This window comes from Protopterus annectens, chromosome 1.part1 (genome assembly GCF_019279795.1).
Source record: "Protopterus annectens isolate FY-2018-M chromosome 1.part1, PAN1.0, whole genome shotgun sequence".
NCBI classification, from domain to species: domain Eukaryota; kingdom Metazoa; phylum Chordata; order Ceratodontiformes; family Protopteridae; genus Protopterus; species Protopterus annectens.
Window position 1 is genome coordinate 653,449,169 of NC_056726.1, and position 21,790 is coordinate 653,470,958.

Genomic DNA, 21,790 nt, shown 5'->3' on the forward strand with positions numbered 1-21,790 from the left:
ATCAGAAATATTGGGTGAGCAAATGGCTCTAAGGAAATGATTCTTTTATGCCAGGTACAGGATCCGAATTGTGTAGACATAGTAAGTTTAATTTTGTTGGCTGCCAAAAAAGCAATTATTAGAAAATGGAAATCAAAGTCTACACCAACTGTATTTCAGGTACTGTATATTATAAAATAACTGAAAGAGAGATCTTTAGAAATTAGAAGGAGCAAATTTCGTAGAGGTAAATATAAATAATGGGAACAATACATGCATAATAATGTTCAGGAAGAGAAGGAGTGAAGTTTAAGGGAAGGCAGGAATTCAGCAAATTGTAATGTTTGACTGATGATAGTAGCAAAGAAAATATATGTGGTCTATATTGTATTTAAATGGAAAATGTTCAAATGGTTTGTTTTCATTTCTCAAAGTTCAATATACCTCCAAAAGCAAAATTCTCAATAAAAAATAGAGGGAATCTCAAAAGACAAAGCTGTAGCACAATTCTTTTAATAAAAACAAACCTTGACAACAAATGGTAAGCGCTTTCACACTGAAGTGCTTCTTCAGACAAATAACATTGCAGCAAAACACATTTATATAGTGAAACAGCAGTCATCAATTATTAAAATGAGCAGTTATCACTTAACTAAATACCTTGATTTTAGAATGGGTCTTAAAGAAACCCTGTCATTGAGGCCAGGTTTCCTTTCAGCACCAAACCTCAAAATCCACTGAAGTTCTCTCTGTTCAGTATAATTCTTTAAATCACCACCTCTGGGATTGTTAAACACTACCTCCATTACTTTAAAAACAAAACTATGTTGCAAGTCAAATTCTAACACATGTTTAGCTAAAACATTTGTAGCATCACACTTTTTATGGCATAAAGGTGCTCACAAATCTATTAGTTTTCCCCATATAATAACTGTTACAATCTTTGCAGGTAGCTAAATAAACCAGGTTTTTGATCTTACAATTGGCATTAACTTTAAAGAAAAAAGTTTGTCCAGAGACAGGATGTATAAATTCATTTGTACCATCTATATGAACATAATATCTACAGCTGCCACATGGACGAGTCCCTGTAAAAGACTGTGATCGAGGGAACTCATTGTAACTGTCTCTATAACAGAGACGTTGTTTCAAAGATTTTTTATTTTTATAACTAATAAGGGGTTTTTCACCTACCACGTCTCTAATAATATTAATGCCAATTTACTTGATTTCATTTCTGTTAATGTGTATTTGTCTATGTCTTAAGTGTTAATTTAATAAAGGTATTTAAAATATATACTTTGTAAGTGTTCTGTTTTGTCTTTATCGTCTTTGTAAAATTAACAAATGCATTTTTGGACATGTATAAACAGGGTAGTCTGATTAAATATCCATCTTTAGAAGTAGAAAACATCACTTTGCTTAGCGGAAAAAAAAATTACTGCCCAAGTTAAGGTGAAGGCTGAAAGAATCATTGTGCTCTATCATACTTCTGATCATTTTAATGCACTATGTCAGATAATGACTTGAACTGCGGTGGTGGTGCTGCGGTAGCATTATCGGCTCAGAGTAAGACGTCCTGTTCGATTCTCAGCTAGAGTGTCTTCTGTGTGGAGACATGCGTGAATGGGCGTACCTTCGTTGAAGGTTGTGCGTCAGAGCCAGCAACTCGGTACATAAAAATCTACTGCCAATCATTAGCGGACCGGAGTTCCGCTGTGGTGACCCCTAACCGGGAAAAGCCGAAAGACACAAAATGTCAGATAATGACTTGGGAACTGCACGCAATGACAGACATTGCAACTGCATTTAGACCATGTTCTTAAAGAAAATATAACTTTGAATTCTGACACAGAACATTAAGCCACTAGGTGTGAATTAAAAATCAAGGTCAATTCGATGACCAACTCATAATTCTTTTAGCCAGAGATATTGCATATGCTTGACATGTTATTTGAGACACCAGATAACTACAAAGGAGCAGGAATTCTTCTCCCAGAAATCATTTTGCCATTTTAATGGCTTTTTTCCCCAGTTTGTTGACATTTTGCTGGACCATCTTTGTTGTTGAGGTTTGTCCCATAGCCATTTCAAATACTAACAAATGGAGGGAAAATTATGGACATGTTACTGTGTGAGGTAGTTTATAGGTTCATAGGTAAGTATTAGATTAGTTGCCTTTGTAGACTATTTTAAGCCTAGTCAATTTCCCTTCCAAGGGTGAGACTCAATCCCTTGGACTTTGTGTTTATGAGGTATACACCTTAACCATTATACCAGCCCCCACCCCCCTGTGTTAAACACAGAACAGCAACATACAGTGTGTCTGTCTTATACAGCATACTGACTCCACCACCCAATACAATATTGCCATGTATACTTCCCCCCTTGAAATATGAATTTCCATTGGGCAATTCTGTGTGCCCAGAACACTGCAAAGGTGTCAATAGAAATGCTGTAGACATGGCAAAGGGATTACAGCAATACATGTTGGTTAAGGATGGGGGGATGTGCAGTATTTCCTAATATTTCATGTAGGTTGTATGGGGTTTTAGACCAATTTTTCTCTTGCAGGAAGTGAAACTGGTGATTGCTTCACTGTGGGAATGGTTGTAGAAGCCAGCTGCGGACACACTAGTGGGGGAGAAGAATGCTGACTGACACACTTATGTGGTTGATAAATTTTGCTCTAACTTCACCTCCCACTCTGTTCCCACTACTGCCTGTGAAATCCTATCAACTATCAACAGGGAGCAGGTCCTGGTGTGCTAAGGTAAAAAAAACTGCTTTAATGGCCTCTGACAATATCCCCAGTTGCTACCTAAATAGCTTAAAACAAGAACTAGTAGGACCACTTGAGGCACTCTTCAGCGTCAGCCTCAAAACAGGTTACGTGCTAGATGAACGGAGGGACACAATGGTCATCCTTCTTCATAAGGGTGGAACAGCAACCGCAACCAATCTCAGGAACTACAGACCTATCAGTCTGACAAGTCTGATATACTAAGCCATGGAAAACACAAAAGCGAAGAACCAAAAGCAAACACCAAGAGTACGCGAACCAATTTAATAAGCGCTTTCGGAAAGACTCGTATCTTTCCTTCTTCAGACAAACTACTACATACAATAACAAATGTATATAAAAACTTTTTTTGAAAATCAATCACTTAATTAAATTAATTGCAATCAAGATTTTAAAGCAACAATGCACTTTTAGCATGCCCTCATTCGTAAAAAATAGCACACAACAAAACCCACACATTAGCATACCTAAAACATTAAAAATCAGTTATTCTGAATACTAGTAAAAGGGCCATTAATCTTAACTTACAAAAAACTTATTAAACTTCAAATAATAAAAAAATATGAAAAATAATAGAAATATTGTAATAAAACAGCTGAAAAAATCACAAAGTTATCTTCGCAGAGCCAAATGTTTAAGCACACAGGCAATACATACATACTCATTGAGTCCAGGGGACAAGTATGCGGCAGTTCTAATCTGCCAAAATAATTCCTCTTTTTCTAGAAGCACTTGCCAAGGACCTGCTCTAAGCCATGGTACAAATTATTATGAAAATGATCAACAAGGTCTTTGGCAACATAAAGACACTAGACCCATCCCAGTTTAGCTTTGCTAAGGGAAGGTCATGCCTACTCAACCTGGAAGACTTCATCAAAAGTGTCACCAGGACCTGGCCAAGGCATTTGAAACAATATCCCACTTAGATATTGTTGAGAAACTCTTACAAGTAGGCATAAATCCCTGCATAACTGACTGGATTTCTGGCTGGCTTAGAGTAAGACCCAAGTAATCATGACCACCTCCACCCAGAGAATGGTCACCAGCAGAGTACCCCAGGGCTCCATGTTGGGCCCACTCCTGTTTGGCAGCTACCTCTTGGAAGTAAAAGCTAATGTCAAAAGCCTCTGGCTCACCAAGTTCACAGATTACTGTAAATTGGGAGCTGTTATAGATTCCCTCCATGACAGCAACATTCTGCAAGAGGGTCTAACACAAACAGATGACTGGTGCCAAAGCCACGTATTAAAACTCATCATGAAGAAATGCATTGCAGTGGCCTTTAGGAAATTATCCACCCAAGTTAATTGCTTCATTGATAAAACATCCCTAAGAGCTGACCCTATAGTTAGAAATCTGAGAACATATGTAGACAGTAATCTGGCCTTTGACCGATATGTAGCCAAGATAGGAAGAAAATCATTCTATGTCACCCAACTCATAAGTAAGGGTATGGCACCTGGTCAAAGGAAGTTGTAGTACAACTCTACTCAGCCCCTATTAGCCCACATTATTCTGTACAATATTGCATTTGTCGTGTACCTAAACAGGCATTTGCAACAGCTGGAATGCCCTTAAAGTTTCTTCACCAGGAAGATCCAGAGTATGACTACGATGCCCTATGTAGATCACCTTAAGGTCATCTCTGTACTCAATCTCTTACAGGTTACTTGAGCATGTCTAACATATAAGGCATCCTTAGATCCAGCTCTACTGAATCCCTTTCACATCCACAAAATAAACAAACACCAGAAACACTAGATCCAAGGAACTGAACTTTGCCTGTGACATAAATGGAACATGCTTAACAGACCAATATGGATCTTAAAGGATCCCTGTGCTATGGAATAAGTTCCTGATCTACGTGAAGCAGAGTTCATCCCTGACCCTATTCAAAAGAAATCTTGATCATTGGGTGAGAAATCACATATTCACTCCTGGTCTAGCCCCCCCATGTCTGTGATGGACAGATGTTGACAGTAAGTAAATTAATCACCAGCTAACATACCCTCCCCACATAACCCTCAGCTACCTCTTTACTAACATACCCCACCATATAGGTGTCCAAAGATACTGAGAACAAAACTGGGTTGGATTGTACAGCTAGGCTTGTAACTATACTGCAACTTGGATGGCGCAGTGATGCAGCAGTTTTCATTGTCCCCTCACAGCAAGAGGTTCTCTGGTTTAATTCTCAGCTGTTGTCATACCTCCCAACTGTCCCAAATTACTCGGTGTTTACCGAGTTTTGGGGTCCAAATAATGGGGTGCCATGATTCCCGAGTGGCACCCCTTCATTTCTGATTTTTTTCTTTCACTTACTTATGAGTTGGGTGACATAGAATTTATTTTTTATTTTTCGCGCTTTGTAAGCTGACGTCATCACATGCGTGATGACGTCAGCTCGTTAGGGCTACCAGCCTGTCGGAATCAAGCTTTGCACGCCACGCACATATTTCTGGGTTTCCAGTTCAAATGCTTTCCGAGCGAGCGGGAACAGAAAGCAAGGATGTATTTTCATTTAGAAGGCTCGACAAGCGAGTGGGAACAGAAAGCAAGCGCCAAAATGGATTTACTCACTCCTGGCTGAATAGAGAAGAAGTAAGTGTGTGCGGAAAGGATTTCTTTTATTTAGAAGCCTCGCCGAGACCTTTACTCGGTGTGTGCGTGTGCGTGTGTGTGTGGCAATGGACTGATATATCGTTTGAAGCTGATTCTTTGTCTGCCTCATGCTTTTGCTTCTTACTTCCCTGAATAGGCTATGGCTCCTCTGCGACTCTGCAGGTATCATAGTACGAGTGAATGAATCATAAATGATTAAATATGTAGTTATAATAATATAAGATCATAGTATTTGCACAAGTTGAACTGTCTTGAAGTTGACTTTGTTTTACAGTATCATCTTAGTTGAAATCAAGTTACCAAACACCATTAGGGTATAACAAGAATACATTCTTGAATGATATATCATTATCTTTTAAGCATCTTTGCGATTTATTGTAAGACCTTATGTTTAATTGAGTACTGCGTACAATACATTATCTGCCAAATTATCACATATTGCAGTGCTCTTTTTAGCTGTAGACAGTGCTGCTAAGTGAGGGGAATGGAAAAAATGTCTGATCTGATCAGGAAAAGCTGAGTGTACATTACAAATGACTCTGTGGACTGAAGTATTATGCAGAACAAGTTTAACAGCAGATTCATCTTGATGTTGAAAAAATGGCTAATCAGCTGAGCTATCAGGTGCAAATCTGAAACCTTGGATAAGGGATGTGATCATATGTCCTGGAACTGGTCAGGGATGGTGACTTTAGAAGGACAAAATGCATAATAATGTGTTGTTTAGGGTGTAGGATTTTGGCTTTACTCCTTGATTAGGACCTGAATGACATTAATAAGTTTAGGGGCATAACAGTTGTGAAATTCATCAATATGTTTACACATACATGTTACAATGAACACCTCTACCTTACGCAAGTAGAAAAAGTAAAGGAAATGGGGACGGATCCATGTCTTGTCAAGATGTTCTTTCAACACTTTACTGAGTTTCTTGTCAGATCAGTGCTGGTCAACCCTATTGTCTTTTCTCAGGTTATTTCAATAGTGTGCACACTGGTGAAACTATCATACTAGAAAGAGGCATCCTCCTTATTATGAGGGCGCTAGGGTTCACACAGGTGGGCAGCATCAGTGACCATAATAAAGGTATTTCATTTGATTTGACGTTGTCACCTGGGCATGGCCTACCAATTATAGTTTCACAGCAAACCCATTGGACTGGAACATTTTTTTTCTGAAAAAGGTTTCTTTTCTTGGACCAATTTTAGAGTTTTGAAATATTTAAAAACAGTAGTCCTGTTACCCCCCACCATGATGTATAAATCAGTTTCCCTACACCAACACTTGGTTGAGTGCAGAGTGGACAGCTTTAAATCTATCAGTTTCTGTTCACCAGTTTTGAAATCACTTCTGATTATTACCCAAGGGAAAGCAATACCACTAATCATGTCACCACAGAATTAGCATATAGATGTAAAGGGCATAGGCACTCCCACATATGCCCTTTTTTTTAAAAGAAAAAAAAAAACACCTTTATTAAAGTATCAGTTGTGACACAGGCAAATTTACATTTATATAAAAGTAATCAAAGTATATTAACATAGCAAACATTATACTTTTCATATATTGCGCTATGTCATATAACCTAAGCAATATTACATAAATTATTCAATTCCTGCCTTTTTTTTTAAACAAGAAACATCTTTATTAAACCACCACTTACTACATAGGCAATCATACATTTAAATAAATGAAAACGAACCACACTGACACAATCCTAGTTGCAAGCATTTTACATCACAAACCATTCTGGCATACTCCCACTTGCAAACACTATACATCACTTGTAATCAACCCAACATTTCTCACTCAAACATTACATAGCTCATTTAAGTCCTGCTGCCTTATAAATCTCATTCTTCCCTTGTATGTATTGTTCCCACAATTCCCATTATTTCCTATGTAGTTTGCTCCTACCCTTTTCTAAAGATCCCAATTCCAGTTGTTTTATCTCTTACTATATTCACTACTTCCTGTACAGTTGGTTTAGACTTTGATTTCCTTATTCTAGTAATTGCTGTTTTTGGCATCCATCATTATTAGACACAGCAAAGTCTTACCATGTCTAAGTAATTCTGAATCTGTAGCATAATCAGCAAAACAATCTCCCTCCTCAGACCAATCTGTCCACCCAGCATGTTGAACAGTGCATCCCCCAGGGAATCCTTAAAGTCTGCCAACTCACTGCACTCCAAGAAAATATGTTCCAAATTACCTCTTTCTTCCCCTTCACACCTCCAACATTTGCTGTCTGCCTGAGGAAAAATTATCCGGATAGAAGTGAGACCTGAATCTGTATTCCCCCATTATTGGCTTTGCCAAGGTTTTTTGTGCTAAGAGGTTGAGAGCTATGGTGAGAAGTGAGAAATTAATTCACTAAATGATAGCCATTAAGTTTCAGTCTTCCTGTGTTTCAGGAAGCTGCTGATTTGGCATAGTGGTATGTTCTGACTGTAGTGCATAGGGTCCTGGGTTCAAACCTTGCCAGTGAAATGCATGGTGGTAACACAACATTTTATTCTAGCAATTTTTCAAAATTATACAAGCAGTGTTTAAAATGTGTCCTTGGTTTTTGACCTTTTGTCCCCCCCCAAAAAAATGAAATTGTTTTTTGCCCCCCCCTAAAAAAAAAAATGAAATTGAAAATAAGTGCAAGTCACTGTGTAAGATGCCTATGACTTACACTACTATTATTCTATTTATAGTTTGGGTGTGGAAGTAGACTTTTATGATGGAAATGTTCTGAATTGAGCAGTTTTGTCATTATTGATTCATGTGTTTTGTTTCATTGCCTACAGTACAGCCTACTGCAAAAATGCTCAAACAATAAATTTAAAATGCTCCCTAGCAAGTGTGTTGTATTATACAAGGAATATAATTTAATAAAGTCAGGAAGGTGTATCAAAGAAAAGAACACATGTATGTTTCTTGTTTTGTGTGCAAGGGGCCGAAGATTTGAAAGCAGCCCAAAGGTAATCTTTATCCACCATTGGCCAGATGCATTTTCTTTGGATGTGGTGTGGGTTTCAATGAATGTGAGTTTCAAGGACAGATAAGTTTTAATGCCAAGCCTATTTTCATTGTGAGACAATATTGCTTTGTTTACCAGATGTCTATTAGTGTTTCTGCATTGCTGTGCTGTAAAATGTAAAAATAAAATCAAATTAATCATTGCAGAAGCAAAGCAGTATGCACACATTAGTGTCTATGGCAAATGGGGTGAAATAGCCAGGTAATGGGACATGGGTATGGCTGCAGGGGGACTCTGGTGCCATGTTTTGGTTGTCTGTTCTTCAGTTTGTGTTTGAAAGTTGGTATCCCACAATTCCATTGGAGCGGGTGGGGTTACATAATTATGTATGCAAATTAGATGTTAATCCGCATACAGATTTGTACCTATTTTTCACGGGCCTTGTCCAGATTTTTGATGTTTTCAGGTTGAGAGGTATGGCTGGAGTGCTTTCTGTGTGGAGTCTGCATGTCCTTCTGCATTCATGTGGGTTTCTTCTGGGTGCTCCGGTTTTCTCCCACATTACAAAGACATGCGTCTGGAGGATTTCTCTCTGGGCCTTCACTGAAAATTTCCTCATTCCAAGTCGGACTTTCCTGGTAAACAAATGTTAAATAAAATAAATAAATAACCCTATGAACTTATAGGCTGCAGCGTGAGGACTCAGATCTCAGGTCACTAAAATATGAGGGCCCTATAAAAATCCATTTACCTTTCCAACACTTAATTTATCTATTTTAAATTGTATAATTTACAAAAACCAACATATCAAAAAACAGATGTGATTGGATGCAACACTCTTGTAAACAACAGGATTTGGGTGAGCTGTAAAGTACAAAAACATGCCCTTAAGTCTTGAACTGTACCTATATCTTATGCAGGAGAGTCATTGCTTTGACTCAATGTTCGGAATATTGAACCAGCATTTAGAATGGTTGTTGGCATTTGTTGCGATTGGAAGTTTGCTCTATCCCCACTGTAATGTGATCTCGAAGTTGGTATATTTCAGTTCAGGGAGGCTTGCTCCCCTCCATAAAAGCTTTTTTTTTATTTTTTTTTAAACAAATAATGAAAAACTATCATCCAGAGTGAAACCAAGACCAACTACCAGCAAACATGCTGCCAGAAAAGCTGCAGGAGGGGTTATGTAATTGGATTTGTTCTGATAAAGTTCACTATTATTGTGAACAAAAATGCTACTTAATAGGAGTTTACCTATTATTTTTCCTGTGGCTTTTCTGACAGCATGTTTGTTGGTACTTTTTTAACTGTATGTGGTTCAATGTGGTGTGAGTTGAACATTTGTGTGGTCAACTTAATGTCCTTGGCAGACAGTCTGTTACTGAAAAAAATTACTTGTGGCCCTCAAATATACCTCATCATTGAAACAGTTTATGTTACAATAGCAATATACCAAGAACCTACTGAACCAAAATTATGCATATGTATGGTTAGTTTAGTTTGTAACAACTATATCACAGATATTCCCTAGAAACTGACCTACAGCTAGATGCTGGGTAGGTTAAATATCAGCCATGGATGTCTGTACCAGACAGTGAAGGAGAGAGCAAACCATGCAAATGGATTAATAAGTAAATGATAGCTAATTCTGCATTTTATAAGTGATGTTGCAGTAATATATTCATAAAGAAAGAAGATGTTCAGGATTGCCTTGCAGTGTGGCTTTCCTACTTAAGTAAAGTAAGCTGCTTAAAAATAAAAATACACAAATGATTTACAAAAGATAACTTTATAAGCAATATTCAGCTTGTCAATAACATGTGGACTGTACCTACAGAAACCTAAACCAGCACTGATTGAATTTATACAATTACTATTACAGGGTATAACCAACATATCATATGCAGACTAACTAAAAGCCCTATCACTGTATTCGGTTTCCTACCTATTACTGAGGCGTAATCTATGTCTGACCCATCCCTGCTGAAAATGTTGCATATTCGTAGATCATGCTAGAGAGAAAGAAATGTGTCCCAGAGAGTGCCCCTCCTCTGGAATAATCTTCCTATTTAAGTGAAGCACAGTCTTTCCCTGACCATCTTCAAGCACAATCTGGATCAATGGATGGGAAATCACATATTCACTCCTGGAGTGGCACCCATGTCCCCTATGGACACAGGCAGTCTATAAAAATTGTCAAAACTCCACTTACTGACCCTTATTATCTTTACTCTAAGGACAGAAAATTGGGTAAAATCCGTGTAAACTGGCTACACTTGTAAGAGCTCTTGTGCCATTAGCCTAGTAATCTCCTATGAACCTATATGCATTTCTGTGTTATTTGATAATTAACTGACTTTGTAATAGGAAGAAAAAGATGAAAAAATGAACAACTTGCAGTGAATAATGTATCATTGTGAGAAAGAGAAACATGTATGTCCTTATTTACTGTGCTGAAGTGCAACTATTAGTTGAAGAAGAGTGAAGATCCTAGTGTTGGCTCAACAAAATACATTTAGAGAAATAATTATTGTAAGCTGTCTAGGGCTGTCATACCTAAACTGTAATATCAACCACTAAACAGGCTTTAGCTTGTAGCTGCAATATTTAATGATTACATGAGAGGAAATGCAGGATAGATGTTCCCCTTACAGTCAGGACAACCAAACATTCATATTTTTAGCTATGAATAAAGCAGAAGCCTGGAGAATTTTTTTAATGAACTAGCTCATGGGAAATAAGTGTTATTAAAATGATTTCAATCTGTGCTTCATCTCTGAGGAATTAAATAATAATGGAATGTAAGCAGCTATAAAGCTCAGCAAGGGAGGCATTTTAGTAGTAGGCAAAATGCTAAAACCCTTTGGGAACTTTCAGTATAAATGCTGCGTGCAGCATATATTTTTATTAGAAAAAGTTACAGTGGAATAAGTTAAATTTTATAGTACATTAAAATATACATTAAACAGAAAGGTAGAGGTTAGAGTAGTACTGACGTGAAGTGTGCTTCTTGCAAAAAGAAATTATATTTCTGTTAAAAACTGTATATGTAGTGTAATATCATTTTCAGAAATGACCATCTAAACCAGTTTTGCTATTTCCTAAGTCTTGGAGGACTAAAATCTAAAATATTATGTTTGAAGTTAATCTCAAGAGAAGGGTCAGTGTCGTCCCCTTCTCAATGTTTTTTTTATATAAATAGCTTCTAACATTATGCGGTCTTGGAAGGTGTGATCCATGCAGTTAGATATAGCAAAGGTATGAGGAAGAATGGGAAATATTGATATTTATTTTTTAGTTATCTGTTAACTGTGTAAGTGGACTGGTCTTTTTAATTTACTTTTCAGACCTGGCATTGACCAACCAAGCATCACGATTGCTGTGAGGAAACAAAAGACCCCAATGAAAACCCAAATAAATGAGTAGAGAATAAATAAATTCCACATAGACAATGTAAAATCTGAGCCCTGAAACCAGGAGCTTTGAGGTGGAGGCAATCATTGAGCCTCAGTGGTGCTTTACAGTGCATTATTTTTAGATCAAAAGCTTTTCTATACAAGGTGCTAGAAGGAATTAACTCCTTTGACATATATCCGAGGGGATATAATGTTGTTGAAGTAATGATGTATGAGAATGAGAGGGCAAGTGTTACAGATAAAGGTGAATGAACTGAGGAGCAACTTGAGAAAATATTTTTTCCAAGAAGGGTACTAGCTACTGACAACATGGAACAGGCTCCTTGGGGAGAATGTTTGCTTTGAAAAAGTGAAGGAATTCAAGTGTGTATGAGGAAGAAATGCTATGATACTTGTTTCTATGTAAAGATGCTGTGTATTAACCAGGACTAGAAGATTATCCAGCATGCAGTGTGTGATGCACATAATTTGGTCCAGATGGTCCTTATTCATAATTTTACCAATGTTTCTCTATAGGATAATGCTTAACTCACAGAGTGGAGAAATGTTGATATAAAAATCTAGGTAGAGCAAATTAAATAGGCTGGCAGAATAATACATTTTAGAGACTTCAGAAATTTCTGCATTATGTTTGATCAAAAGTAGGTTCTGATAGGATGTGCAACCAGACACAGATTTGAGAAGTCACTACAGTATAACAATAAGGGTCTGAAAGTAGTTGTAACTACTTACTGATGAAATATAGTGAGGACAAAACCAGTATATGGTATTTTAATAAAACTAGTGGACCCCACATCTATTTTTGGTCTGAACTTGTGTTCTGCTTTATAACAAAGCCAATGAGGACTTTATTTTTTTCTGTTTCTAGTAATTTTTTAAGCAGCCCCTTTCAGAGGTAGATCTTTTTTTTCTTTTTTGAAATGAAAGTAGATGTACAATATGTGTGTGGGGTTTCACAATGAAGAACTTGTGACAGGCAGCTAGATGTATAAAAATTAAGGGACCAAACAACTCATCTGTTGTAGTAACTATCTGAATCCAAGGAGTATACCCCTGATTTAGTTAAAGCTCTTTGTGATTAGTCTCAACATTTTAGAGCAGTAGTAGCTGCATGAGTAAATGTGACTAAAATAAAGTCAACCATCTACTTGAAGTTTTTTATTATTCTAAGAACAACTTTGTTTTCATAAAACAGAAAAAAACAAAGCTTGCATTTCACAACTGCTTGCTGCAGAGTCTTTTCAAAATGTTGAGGACATCCATAGTCAGATAGCAATAGTGTGTGTGTGCATGTGTGTGTATATCTGTGTGTTCATATTATTTTTATATTTAGCATGGAGGGATATGATGGTAACTGAATACCTTCCCACCATTTATTCTACTGCTATCATTTTTGATGTTTTCTAAAATGTTGGAGGCAGGATGCACTTACTATGGAATACATGGTTGCAGCAACCCTGATCATAAACTTAAGAAAAATATAATTTTAAGAATGGGAAACATATAAAACTCCACAATATCTTGAAAACATCAGAATGTTTCGCAAACTTACTAAAAAGCAAATTAATGAAGACAAAAAATTATACTATAATAACGTTCAGAATACTAGTAAACACAACTCTAAAAAAAAATCTGGACAGCCATTTACGAAATCGTGCATCCTGGCCATAAATTCAACCCTAACCCGTCTACCAATGACTCAACACTTAAAACCATGATACAATTCAAATCTTACTTCATAGATAGTATAGCATCTTGAACAAAGGATTCCCCAGCATCTAATCCTAACCCTGCCCGGCAGCCATGTATCATCATATCCACTTTCACCTTCAAACTTGTGCCTGCATCCTATATAAAACTCTTCCTAAATAAACCCAAACATGTTCTATTTCAGCTGATTACCTTCTAAGCCAATACCTTAAAATAGCAGCTACTAGCATTGACTACCCTATCTTAATCATTATAAACAGGTCAATACAGGAATCCCATGTTACCTTTCTCTGGAAAAAGTCACACATTATCCTTCTGCACAAAGGAGAAAATTCAACCAACATTAGTAACTTTAGAATGATAGCAATCGTATCCCCCTCTCCAAAATACTTGAAAAATGTATTCAAAAACAATTGCTGAACTATTTCCTGCAGGAAGAACTCCTATCCCTAACGTAGCATGACTTCTGTCCTTCCAATAATACTAACACTGCACTTCTAATCTATATAAATACTGTCAATAAAGCTAGAAATAATGGCAAACTAGTCTCCTCCTTATTTATAGACTTGTCTATAGCCTTCAACAAATTTTGCCACAGCAAACCTGTACTTCTCCTTAGTCTACCCTTCTGCGCTTCAAAAGCTACCTATCTAATAGGTATCAGTCAGTAAAATGGTACTCCACCCTCTCGCCATACTTCCCAGTCACCACAAGTGTACCACAAGGCTCTGTCCTTGGTCCCCTCCTCTTTAACATTCTCACCAACAACTTCCATACATCCAGACAACAGGCATCCCTAATACACTTCACAGATAAATCCATACTCATTTGCACATCTGACAAAGTGGCACACCTCTAAAAATTACTCAGGAAGCTTTAACAACAACTGAAACATGGCTTTGTAACTCACTACTCATGCTTAACCTTAAAAACAACAAAGTACTACTTTTCCCCCCAAATTCCTCTCTCATGAAAAAACAAAATTTTAAAATCCTCTCTCTTATCATAAGATCATAGGAGGTTACTAGGCTAATGGCCCTGGGGTCCTTACAAGCCTAGCCAAAAGTTTATCCTCCAAAAAAAGAAACCTCAGTCAGCACCTGTCACCCCTGTCAATGAGGGACAAAAGTGGAATGCCTGGGACAAATTTGTGGTTTCCCATCCACTCATCAAGGTTGCACTTGAAGAGGGTCAGTGAAGTACTCAGTTTGACATGTATGGGAAGAATATTCCAGAGATGGGGCAGCCTCTGGGAGACAAAGCTCTCTCTCCAGCAGGTTTTGTTGATGTCACATATTAGATTTAGGCCTATTGAGCGGGTAATGTGCAAGGAGTTAGTCTTACAGATATGGAGCATCTCTAGTAGGGCAGGGTCCGATATTGCCTTGTAGGCGAGACACAGATTACCTCTGAGCAATCTGTATGATACTGAGTAAAGTGATAGTGATTTGAGCCTGTCCACAGAAGACAGGTGGTAGAAGCCATGGAGTCTTTTTTTGAGGTATTTCTGTGGCCTTTCCAGTTGGTGCAGGTGTTTGGAGAGGTACATACCAAACGGGGCGTTACACTAAATTATAGGTCTAATGAGGGAGGAGTAAAGAGAGGTAATAATCTCCTTTTTTCTGGCTGCAATCCATTTACTTATGAGATGAACCCAAGTAAAAGGCTTTTCTGACCACTGTCGCCACATGATGGTCACATGTGAGATTGTCAACCTGAGTGCCCAGGTCTCTCACCACCGGTTGTGTGCTTAGGGGATTGCTGTTGATGTGGTAATCAGTAGGGACCATGTTTTTGCAGAATGGTATGATAATACATTTTTTTGTATTTAACTTAAGGCCATGACTTTGGCACCAGTTATTTGTAGCTGTGAGACCCTCATGCAGTATGTTAATGTCATTTGGAGAGTCAGTGATGGCATCCAACTTAGAGTCATCTGCAAACTTGGTCAGCCACAAGCCCTTGGTCTTTCCCTGGACCTCTGAGAAGTAGATGCTAAACAGCAGGGCTCCCAGTACAGCTCCTTGGGAACACCACTAGTGAGAGGTCTGCTGTCAGAGGTGGTGGCACCTATTTTGACTTTGTCCTATCTGTGAGCCAGTTGGCCACCCATCTGATGAGATAAGGATTAACACCAAGTTGTTAACTTTTCAATGATGCCTGAATGGGGAATTGTGTCAAAAGCCTTGGCCAGGTCAAGGTAAGCTGTATGTACTGACTTTCCCTCATTCAGGGCCTTGGTGACCATCTCAAAGAAGCCAACTAGGTTCAGTAGGCAAGATCTGCCCCTGACGAATCCGAATTGGGTGGCGTTGAGTGTTGGGAGATTGCCTATGCCCTTGTTTATGAGATCCATAATAATGCGCTCCATGGCTTTACAGATCAGACTTGCAAGCTAATGTAGTGATAGTTTCCTGGGTCAGTAGTTGCACCACTTTCATGCAAGGGGATGAGAATGGGGGGTTCTCCACTCTGCTGGAATGAAGCCTGTAATTAGGCTGTGGATGAATAGAGTGCTCAGTGGCGAAACTAGTTCTTGCTGGATATGGTGCAGAATACAGCCTGGGATATTATCAGGTCCCATGGAAGCTGTGTTCTTTGCCTTGGATAGGACCTTTAACACTTGGTCTATGGAGATGTGAGGTGTGGGCCAAGTATTGGGGATGTCTACTGTGCCTTTAGGGGGCCATAAGGGGTGAAGTTTGAACTGAACCTATGAGCTAGTAGGTTGACTAAGTCGGCAGGATTAGTGTAATTGGTACCATTAAGGACTAATTCGGAACAAACTTGGGCTTTGCCATGGAGGTTCCTAACATAACTAAAGAAGGACTTGTGGTTTCCCTTTGTTTTGGAGGCTAGTTTCAACTCATAATTGGCTCTGGAGTTTTTCACTAGTGATCTAATTTGCATGTTGAGGCAGGGGATATTTTCTGATTTGGAATTTCTTCCTTTTTACCCTTGGACAACAGTTTCTACCTTTTGTCATAAAGCCTGTTGATAGAGGCTGTCCACCAGGCAGGTTTGTGTTTCCTTGAGGAGCAGGTTTTAGTTCTATTGGGTATAGCTGAGTCCATGCAGTTGTACAGGTGCTTGTATACTGTACTGGTGTACTTTTCAGCATAGTTGTCTGCATCCTCTGAGGGGGGCGGTGGTGTGAAGCTGCTGATACCCTCCCTTAGGAGGGTGTAGTCAGCTTTTGAGAAGTTTTTTAGCCTGGTTATGACTGGGGAGGGGTTGGGTGGGATAGAAACTTCGAATGAGACAGACTAATGATCTGATCTCACCAGGGAAGAACATACTATGGGAGTGGTGCAGTGGTCCATGTTGGTGAGAACCAAGTCCAGTATGTTATCTCGCTTTGTGGGGGATGAGACCAGCTGGTCTAGTGCATTAGAGTTGATGAAGTCAAGGAATCATTGGGTGAGTGCATTAGAGCAGGAATAGTTCACCCAGTCTATGGTGGAGTAGTTGAAGTCACCAAGGACCATGGTGTTAGGGGGTACCTTGATTGAGTCAAGTAAGTCCAGGTAGGAGACATGGGTGTCCTGAGACATGGAGGGGGTATATGGTAGGTGGCTATAACTTGGATGGGTGTCTTGCCAACTGTCAGTTGCACCTGGAGTAATTCCAGTGCATCATGCTGGTAAGCCAGCCTAGAGATGTGCTTGTGTTTAGTGAAGATAGAGACTCCACCACCCTTAGACTTTCCAACCTCATTTTGAGGTTAGAAAGTTTGGAATGAGGTATAGGCTGATAAGGCAGGGGTACTCTCTGCAGCCTTGAACTAAGTTTCTGTGACTGCACAGGCATTGACATCTTCTAGTGTGAGGAGAGCCTCCAGTGAGTGCATTTTCAGATTAAGGCTCCTAGCATTGAGCAGCATGACCTCAATTTGCTTTTTGACAGATCTTTCATGTTGGAAGACTTGTCTTTGGGACATAGCCTAAAAAGGCACAATAGGAGAGGCAAGAGCCTTGGCCAAGATCCGGAACCCCAGGGGTGACAGGTGGAGGCCATCTCTGGCAAAGCAACGAGGCCTGTCAACCATGTCATCCTAGGCAAACAGGTACTGGATCCCTTGAAAAGGCATCAAAAACTAAGCCAATTGTTGAATTCAATCATTTTTTTGTTGGTATTATGGCATCATTCTTGGTGAAAGTAGGATGCTGCTCAGGGCTAGGGTCACACCTGCCTGGAGCGCATATTCTGAGAGCTCGATCATGTCTCTCTTCATGTAGTCCAGGGAGGTACATCTCAAGTCATTCACACCAACATAGACAATGACAGAGTCATAGTTGTACTTGTTGTGGAGAGACTTAAGTGCGTGTATGATGTGGCAGATTCTAGCACCCAAACAAACAGCTGACTCTGACCTTCTCCTTGTTGAGCCTGGTGAGGGGGACATCAGTGTGTCTCATTATGGAGTTGCCAATGTTTGGTTTATTCTTATGCCTAACGGGCTGCATTGGTTTACTGTTATGCCTACTGGGCTTGGCTTTCTGAGAGACTGGTGTGTTGACTACTTTGTGCAATGTGATTGGCATTGTGTGTGGAATGTTTGTGAATGTGTTTCACGGGTCTCTGTTGTTTAGGTAAGTTTTTGTTGAGGATCCATGCTTAGGTGGGTGTGTGTCTCTGTGATGTGGGTGGTGTGGTGCTTGTACTGGCCATCTCCTCTTTGCCAGGAGTACTGACTATGGTGTGAGAGAGCATGGATTCCAGCTTACTGATGTAGATGCTTCTCTCGCAAGTAGAAAAATTATGTGCTAGGAGAAGGGGAATGTCCGTGAACATGAGGCAGTTGCTACATTGTCTCAGTATGCCTATGTTGACCAGACAGACTGGCAGGAGAAACTGATGGGAATTGTCCAGACATAGAGCTCAGAATACTTGGTGGACGTAGGGAAAACAGGGTTTGATGACGGTTTGTCCACAAAAATCCTAAATGTAAAATAACTGGCCTGAAGCACAAGTGCTAAAACCAAAACTAAGACACTTAGAATAGCAGATAAATTTAATCAGGTTACTAACAAGCAGTAATAAGGGCAGAATAAGAGCATTTGACCACTTAAGAGCACAGAGAACATCAAACTAAGGTAATAAAGAAGGTAGAAGACAGTTACAGTAAGAGCAGCTGAATAAAATATAAATATTTTTTTTTTTTTTTTTTAGTGGAGAGGGATGGAATAGACCACAATTAAGAGACTACAGGGGTTGTCCTTCCCAAATGCTCTCTCTGTACACAGTGGATAGAGCTGACGAGATGGGACTGGTAGGAGTGTCTGAAATCAATTGAATGAGCAAATGAGATGGGCCCAGGAGTAGTGTTTCAACACAAATTTACAGGAGGGGCAGGCAATTCCAAAGCCACCAAGATTAATACCACAACAAGAACAGGGAGGGAAGATGGGAAACTAACTGCAGAGAGACCACAATATTCAATGAAACAAATGTAGTACTATCTGTAACACTGCGAGTGCAGAACAAAGTATACTTAACTCAACTTCTTATACAATTGATTGCAGGTAGATAGCAGCCAGCCAAACAGCTCATATATTGAGCAGAAATAAATACACAGATATGTGACTAACACTTATAAGCACAGAGAAACCCTCTAGTCTAAGAGTTAAACACCGAATATCAAAGAAGTGAAGCAACAATAACCCCCAATGAAACCAGTTTACTATACCTGTAGCAAACTAGAGACAGAGAGACCACAATATTTAATGAAACAAATAAATAAACAGATAAATAAAATGCAGTACTGTGCAGAACAAAGTATACTTAACTCAGCTTGTAATACAGTTGATTGCAGGTAGATACAGCCAGTCAAACAGCTCAGATATTGAGCAGAAATAAATACACAGACCATTGAAGTCACTTCTCACAGCAAATTTAGTAATAATCTTAAATTCCACCTACAGATACAAAATTGCATACAAAAATTTACCAAAACTAGGGATGCTTTATAGAGCCAAAAATGTTATTATCCACATAACTAAAACTACACCTGCCACTACTTATCTCCTACCCAAACTTCTTTATGGTGCTCCAATCTTTTCTAACCTCCAGGCTTGACAAAACAATCAAAACTTGAACTATGCTATAACAAAGTTGCTAAATTTGCAGCAGATACCCCTTTCAGAACCCTGCACTGTATAGCAATATAAAGCCTACATTTTTTAGAACTATCTCATTAACTCCATATACACAACTTCTTACCACCTATAAAATTATCCAACATCCATCTGCTTGTCCAGCACTAAATAACATTTTACGCAACTATGTTCCTAGCCTGTCATTATGATCTAGTGACCAAAAACTTCTGTGTGTCCACAAACCTATGGGCATTGTCAGTACTCGTCTAATGTTGCAAAGCCTGGAACTCCTTATCTGTATCCATCAGGTCAATACCCTCCCTTCCATCCTTCAAAACTATTATGAAAGACTTCCTAGCCAAAAGCTGGCTCTGTTCTTGGTCAACAACAGGATAAACTATATCCGTAAATGTGAACAAATACCTGTTCATCCCTTGCATCTCCATAATCTCCCTTTTCCACTCACTTCCTTACTTCTATCAATGTCTCTCCTGTCTTTCTCTAAATATGCCATAAGCCTTCTTTTCTCTAACTTCATATTGCAATTCCTGTTTGTATTATGCTAACTTACCTTTAATTTCTCTATAAACAAATACAATTTCTCTTAAGCATTAAATCATTGTCATATAACTCATGACTCATGGACACTGTTCCTGGTTTCCTGTACAGCAGCTGTGTCTTATTTATTTATTGATTAATTGATGGATTAATTCATTGACATTTGATTACTGGGAAAGTCCAACTGGGTAGGAGCCCATTTTCAGTGCAGGCCCAGGGAGAAAAGCTCCAAAGTATTACAAGTCATGTTAAGAACAATAATTTAGCTTATAATGTTATTTCAGCAACACAATTAAGGTCAAATAGTTCATTGTTCTCTACATTTTTAAACATGCTATCTTTATTTGCAGCTTATAAAGGCATGATAAATAATTCACAGTTGCACTTCCAATCTTACATATCATACAGATATAGAGTAACAATTGATAAACATTGCCTGGAATGTCATCTTTAAAATTATTTACAGCCCATCTTGAAAACATAGATGCATAGGTAGTTACTCGGCATGTAATCCAGGAAACCATTGAGGAGACTAGTCCAATTTTCTAATTGTCCCAAAGGTCTCGTTAAGTGACTTACTTAAGGTCAAACAGTAGGCAAATGAACACAAAGGGAATCGAACCGTATACCACAGGAAGCCTCTCGCTAACAGATCATAGCTGTAATCCACTGCTAACTGCCAGATGTGGTATTTAAATAAAATCTTTCAAGCAGTGATTCATATGTCAGTGCTGCAGTTTATATTGATAACAGATGGCCTTAATGTTTTGTGTGTAGACGAGCTTGAAAACTGCCTTTGTTAGAATTCACCTTACAATGTTTATGTGCTGTAGTTTTTTTTTCCACTAGCTGTTAATAAATATATCTGTGAAACTATTAATTCATCCTAAAGATAATACAATGAAATATGAATATTAATAGCTTTAATACAAGAATTATGTGGATAGATGTGAAGATTTTAAGACTAGACAGATAAAATAATCATCATATTTGCATTTAAGTATTAAATGTCGTATACATCAGCAACATTCTGTATAATCTTAGTAGAAGAATCCTTGTTAAAACAAGCAAAGAACAGAGAACAGTGTTACTCATTTTGGTCATAAACTTCAGATTATAATACTCAGTATGCAGCATATTAATGTAATTGTGACGCCGTGCCCTGGCCCAGGAATCAAGGAGCTTCAATCCTCACCACTAACACCAGAGAGGGCGTCTCATATAGGAGAAAGGATAAAAAATACACACAGTGTAATGCAATTTCCCTCAAGAGCACATAGAGATCACAGTCAGTCTGGGGCTGGTCGCTCCCTTGCTGCACAGGCCCCCAATATGAGTCCCTACTGGTACAGCTATAGGGTCCAGATCACAACCTAGCTGGCAAGCTAACCTTCAGTACCCTCTCTGTCCAACCAGTGCTTTGTGTCCCTGCCCAAGTAGCTGACGCGCACACACACACACACACACACACACACACACACACACACACACACACACACACACACACACACACACTTTGAGATAAGTATTTATACAATTTCACAGACACTCCTGGGAAAGGCTGACACAGATTCTCCAGCTGTGACCGTATACCCAGACTATATGGTAGTAATTACTGCCACCACCAGCTAAT